We start from the raw sequence: 6953 nt of genomic DNA, 5'->3' as shown, positions 1-6953 counted from the left end.
GGCCAATAAAAACGTGATTCGAGTGCTTTATGTGCGGTCCTAGTCCCACTGTAATGTCCTCTAGTCGGTCATCAGTGGCAATGTTCCAAGATTTTAATTGCTTCTGACATTGTAACGCATCTTCTGATGACTTGATCTGTACATATACGGAAAAAAAAAGGATCCTCCCAAAAGTAGTTTTTAACATCAATAAAGAATCGCTTCTTTTGCTGATGTGTCAACCCTTTTGGCTTAACGTTAGCAGCTAAATAATTCGCAATGTCTGTAAACCAAGGGACCTCAGAGTGAGATATAGCAAAAAGTTATTCTTCAGGGAACGAGTCGTTTATCTCATGTTCATCAAGCTCCTTAAGATTTGGGTTTTCTAATCTGGAAAGATGATCTGCTGCAAGATTTTCTGCTCCCTTTTTATCTTGAATTTCTAAATCAAATTCCTGTAACAATAGTATCCATCTTATTAGTCGAGGTTTTGCATCTAATTTAGAAAAGAGATATGGAAGAGTTGAGTGGTCAGTGTATACGATAACTTTAGATAATATTAAATATGGTCTAACTTTATCGAATGCGAAAACCACAGCTAATAATTCTTTCTCAGTCGTCGTATAATTTTCTTGTGCGGCTGTCAATGTCTTGCTAGCATAATAGATTAGTTGAAAATGCTTGTCTCTTTATTGTCCAAGAACCGCACCTACTGCAAAATCATTCGCATCACACATTAGTTCAAATGATAAATTCCAATCAGGTGCAACTACAATTGGAGCGTTAATTAATTTATCTTTCAGAGTATTAAATGTTTCTAAACATTCCTGATTAAAATTGAAAGGCATATCCTTTTCTAGTAAATTCGTTAAAGGCTTAGCTATTTTAGAAAAATCCTTAATAAATCTTCTATAAAATCCAGCATGTCCTAAAAAGCTTCGAATAGCCTTAACTATACTAGGGGGAGGTAATTTCACAATAGTTTCAATTTTCGCTTTGTCAACTTCGATCCCGTTACTAGAAATTTTGTGGCCTAACACAATTCCTTCACGAACCATGAAATGACATTTTTCCCAGTTCAGTACAAGGTTTGTTTCCTCACATCTCATTAGGATTCGTTTTAAATTTTTAAGGAAAAAATGGAAAGAGTGAACGAATACCAAGAAGTAGTCCATAAATACCTCCATAATGTCTTCACGAGCTCATCAAAAATGGCTAACATGCATCACTGAAAAGTAGTAGGAGCATTACATAATCCAAAAGGCATTCGTCTATAAGCAAACGTACCGTATGGACATGTAAATGTCGTTTTCTCTTAGTCTTCAAGAGCTATTGGGATTTGGAAGTAACCAGAGAGTCCATCTAGGAAGCAATAATACATATGCCCAGATAATCTTTCCAACATCTGATCAATGAATGGTAAGGGAAAGTGATCTTTTCTCGTGGCATCGTTCAACTTCCTATAGTCAATGCAGACTCTCTATCCCGTAACTATGCGTGTTGGGATCAATTCATTCTTCTTATTAGCCACAAAAGTCATGCCTCATTTCTTAGGGACAACCTCAGCTTTTACGACTTCTTTCATGTTAGGATTCAGTCGTCTTTGAACTTGCACACAAGGTTTATATTCATCTTCCATTAAAATTTTATGTGTGTAAAAAGAAAAAATGATCCTTGTTATGTCAGAAATCTTCCAAGCTATAGCTCTTTTATGTTCCTTCAATACTTGAAGTAGCTCGTCCTTTTTAGTTGGCTGTAAATCTGAAGCAATAATCACTGGTAATATGGAATTATTTCCAAGAAACGCATATTCTAGGTGATTTGGTAGTTGCTTTAATTCCAATTTAGGAGGTTCTAAGAGGGTTTTAATTGTAATTCATTGTTTACCTCAATACCCTCATAATTCTTCTGTCGCAGTGAAGACTCATTAGAATTTAATTCAGCTTTTGTCTTACCTAACACAGAATCATCGTCATTTGCCTCCTCTCCTTATGCAAGACACAGTTCCAGTGTGTCCTTATGAACAATTTCCTGTAAAGAATCTTGAGTAGCATGATCAATAGAATCAATAAAATAGCAAGAGTCATCTTGTTCTCTAAAAAATCTCATGGCATTATAAATTTTGTTGTCACCTACCCTAAGTACAAGTTTACTGTCACCCATATCAATAACAGCCTTAGTAATGGCTAAAAATGGGCGACCTAAAATTAAAGGCACCTCAACATCCTCATCCATGTCAAGCACAAAAAAATCAATAGGAAATATAAATTTATCTACTTTAACTAGTACATATTCAATAATACCCCTAGGATATTTAATAGATCTGTCAGCTAGTTGAATACTTATCCTAGTAGGTTTTGGTTCCCTAAGGCCAAGTTGCTTGAACAGTTTGAAAGGCATCAAATTTATGCTAGCGTCTAAATTAGCTACTACCTTCTCAACATTTAAACTACCAATTAAGTAAGGAATAGTAAAACTTCTTGGATCTTTCAGTTTGGTTGGCAGTTTATTTTGGAGTATGCCGAGTACTCCTCGTTGAGTTCTATTGTAGACAACTCTTCAAACTTCCTTCTATTTGTTAGGAGCTCCTTCAAAAATTTTGCATATGTAGGCATCTGCGAGATAGCTTCAACAAAAGGTAAGTTAATATGCAACTGTTTAAAAACTTCAAGAAATTTACCAAATTGTGCATCTATGCGGTCTTTCTTCAACTTTGCTGGATACGGGATTGGTGGTTTATATTCCCTCAGCACCATTTTTTCACTGTTTTCGGGTTTTACCTCCTCATCATCTTTCCTATCAGCTTCTTATGGCAGCTTCCTTTCAGATTCAGTTAACACTTTCCCACTCCTTAGGGTAACTGCTTTCACATGCTCTTTTGGGTTGGGTTTAATGTTACTAGGCAGGCTCCATTGTGGTCTCTCTGAAATTATCTTAGCCAGCTGTCCTATTTGATTCTCGAGCCATTGAATTGATGCTTGTTGATTTTTAAGTGCAGTTTCAGTGTTCTAAAAATGGGTTTCCACCACTGAAATAAACTTCATCATTATCTCTTCAAGGTTAGACTTTTTATCTTGTTGGTAAGGTTGTTGTTGGAAGCCTGGAGGGGGTGGTGGTCTCTAATTCCCTTGGCCTCCCTATGAGAAATTTGGATGGTTCCTCTAACCTGCATTGTACGTGTTACTGTAAGGATTATTTTGAGGTTGAGGATTATTACCCATATAATTTATTTGCTCGTTCTCCATATTGGGGTCAAAGGGCAAATATTCTGAATTACCCATTCCACATCCACTTGTGTCACACTACATCACTGGATGTACCTGCGTAGAACCACATAGACCATCAATCTTCTTATTAAAGAGTTTAACCTGGTTTGATAACATGGTGACTGCATCTATGTTGAAAACACCGGTTGATTTCGTTGGTTTTGTTTTCATAACTTGCCATTGATAATTATTCAGTGACATCTCTTCAATAAACTCATAAGCCTCCTTAGGTGTTTTGTTATTAATGGTTCCACCAACCACTGCATCGATCATCTGTCTAGTTGAGGGGTACAAACCATTGTGGAAAGTTTGAACCTGTAGCCATAAAGGTAACCCATGGTGAGAGCACCTTCTCAATAAATCCTTGTACCTCTCCCATGCATCATATAGTGTTTCTAAATCCATCTGCACAAAAGAAGAGATATCATTCATCAATTTAGCCATTTTAGCCGGCGGAAAATATTTGAGTAAAAATTTTTCGGTCATTTGTTCCCAATTAGTGATTGATCCTTGTGGTAATGATTTCAACCACTGTTTAGCCTTATTCCTTAATAAGAAGAGAAACAACCAAAGGCGAATGGCATCATCAGAAACACCATTGATCTTAAAGGTGTCGCAGAATTCCAAAAAATTTGTAAATGAGCGTTTGGATCCTCGTCTTGTAAACCATCAAACTGAACAAACTGTTGTATCATTTGAGTTCAAAATTATTTGCAGCAACAGCAGGTCGGACAATACTCGATTCAGTTCCTATTAAAGTAGGCTTAGCATAATCATACATAGTATGAGGAGCAGGATTCTGATTAACAGGATTTGCGACAACTACAGGAGGTAGCAGATTATTCTGATTATCTGTCATCTCTTTAGTAAAATCTGTAATGTCCTCTTGTTCTTCCTTTATACATTGTAGACTTCGCCTTATTTCTCTTCAATTTTTGTGAGCTGTACTCTCTATTTCACTATCGAAAAGTAAGGGTCCTGACGGGTTCCTTCTAGTCATAAACTAGAGACACCTGCCAGAAGCAATTAAAAAGAAAAATTAGAAAAGAGGAATTAAGCTAAAAATAAAAAGTAAATTGCAATAAAAGTAAAAATGGCTAAAGTAATAAAAATCAAGCGTTCCTAATATCTTAGTCCCCGGCAACGGCGCCAAAAACTTGATGGTCGCTAAACTAACTAAAAAATTTGACTAAGGCAGGCGCACCATCGAACAGTAGTATAGTTGTGGTAAGACTGAAAATACCGTATCAACAAGGACTAAAAGTACTAGTAATTACTATCTTTTTATTATCTAGCCTAAGAATTAAAGAGATGTTTTTAAACTTAAGATTAACTGTTTAATTAACTAAGAACACGACAGAGATAAAAGTTGGAAAATGCTATTGGAAAACCGATGGAGAAGACAATACCCAAGGAAGAATCCACCTAGATTTCACTTATTACTTCTGAATTAGACAAATTATTCACTTAACTTAATCCGTAGAAATCCCTAATTTATGTTAATATCTCTCTCGAGATTAAAAACAACTGATTTAGGTTGATTAACTGAAATCTCTTTCTAATTAAAACCCCTATTATCGCATTAACTCAATCTATGGATTCCCTTATTAGATTTGACTCTAATCCGGCAAATTTATGTTGTCCTATGTCTAGGATTGCATGCAACTCCGCTTAATTATGTGAGATATACTATTAAACAGGGACACTAAACAAGCACATCAAAACCTGAATTAATATCTTGAAATATTAAAGCAATGATTAAAACTCATAATTAAGAATAAGAATAAGTATTTATCATATGATTCAAATAGTAATAAGATTTGTCTTAGGTTTCATCTCCCTCAGGTATTTAGGGAGTTTAGTTCATAACAATTAGGAAAAACATATCAAAATTGGGAAAACAACAAAATATAAAGAAACCCAAAGAACTTCTAAAGAAATTGAATGGAGATCTTCAGGCTTGAAGTAGATCCTTCTTCTAAACTGATTCCGTTGGCTGTCTTTGAGTATTCTCTGTCTTCTTTCTCCGTCCCGCCTTTGATCCTCTTCTTCTTTGTTTAAGTAGACTTTGGAATGCCCAAAATAACCCAAAATTAGTCTTTTTCTGAGTAGAATTAAAATAGGTTCCGACAGGGACACGGGCGTGTCACACGGCCGTGTCATAGTGCTCAGGCCGTGTGTAATTTTCACATGGTTTTAAGTCGACACAGCCATGACACATAGGTGTGTGGCCAGCCTGTGTGTCTAACACGGCTGTGTGGATTACCCGTGTGGAAGTGCCTAGGCCGAGTGGAACACTGAAATTAGCCTATTTTGTCCCTTTTTGGGCCGTTTCTTACTCTTTTCACTATTTTATACTCTTCTGAGTATAAAACATGAAATTAAAGGATTAGGAGCATCGAATTCAATAAAACCAAAGATAAATCATCCATAAATGTGCCAAGCATGGGATAAAAATATGTATATATTATGGTTTATCACCCATATGGCCACAGCCTAATTTGGCCTTGGCCGTGTGGATCACAAGGCCTGACCCAAAATTTCACATGCCCGTGTAGACTACCCGTGTGGGCCCATTCACCCGTGTGGCCCACACAGCCCAAATCAATCTAGCCCGTGTGTCGCACACAGCCTACCTAGCAATCACACGGCTGTGTCTTGCGTGCACGGCCTAGTCTCGTCAATCATACGCCCGCCTTATGGCACACGGCCTACCACACGGCCGTGTGGCATCGATAGAAAGGTTTTTGGCTTTTGCCGAAAATACGTTTTCTTATGTTTCGGGAACACACCTGGTACGCTTTGATGCTAAAACAATTCTTGAGCACTCTAGAACCTAAAAGTCGTCATTCCAACACTCAATTTCATAACATTAACAAAACCTAAATGGGATTGTAATGGGACATTCATCCTTTAACTATCGAAACCCATACCTTCAATCTAAACGAGAACCCCACGAGTTTAACTCACTGAATGAGAGCAATGTTCAGTCCACTGATTACTTCCTAGACATCAAAAGGAATCCTTTTTAGACAGAATTCAAAAAGCGTTTAGAAAAGCAAGCACTGGAACTTACCAACCTACTGTTAACGTATGAACAATATGGGGACGATGGAATATCGATTCGGTTATCAAAAAGAAAGTAAAAGAAGGAAATAAAACAAAAGAATCGGGAATGATGAAAATAAGGAAATAAAACAAAAGAATCGGGAATAATGAAAATAGCTAAAGTAAATTGGTAGAGAAGGGTAAGGGAGACGTCAGAAAAAAATGGTGGAATAGAGAGGTGGAATAGAGAGGAAGAGAATGCAAAAAATTTCCCCAAAGGAATCCCAATTAAGCCGATAACTTCCACATCCCTCAATTTTCTCCCACTTACCCCTCCATCACAACCACTTTAGAATTCCAATTTCAGTTGAACTCATCCACACGTCACACGCCCCATGCAAAAAGAATTCCCTTGCTCACGCAGGGATTCAAACATAAGACCTTCATCCCCTTAGCACTCCACTTATCCACCAAACCAACATGCTCATTCTGATGTAAACTTACAAGCAATTATTTAAAAGCCTAATAGCTATAGGGATTAAGTTAGAAAAATACTAAAATTTGCCAAAGTTAGGGCTTGAACTTGGGACCTCTCACACACATTTAGAACACTTAACCACTGAAGCAGATGCACAGTTGTGTCATAATTCAACAGAAACA

At 36.9% G+C, this 6953-nt stretch overlaps 1 non-coding gene across 1 annotated transcript; it reads left to right on the top strand.

The window, feature by feature from the left end:
* Positions 1 to 3576: 3576 nt before the first annotated feature.
* LOC128283045 (small nucleolar RNA R71) lies at positions 3577 to 3683 on the top strand. Its single transcript, XR_008273387.1, has one exon. It is a non-coding gene; the product is annotated as a small nucleolar RNA R71 (small nucleolar RNA).
* The last annotated feature ends 3270 nt before the right edge of the window (positions 3684 to 6953 follow it).

Source organism: Gossypium arboreum, chromosome 10 (assembly GCF_025698485.1).
Source record: "Gossypium arboreum isolate Shixiya-1 chromosome 10, ASM2569848v2, whole genome shotgun sequence".
NCBI lineage: Eukaryota > Viridiplantae > Streptophyta > Magnoliopsida > Malvales > Malvaceae > Gossypium > Gossypium arboreum.
This window is presented reverse-complemented; position numbering and strand designations above follow the sequence as displayed.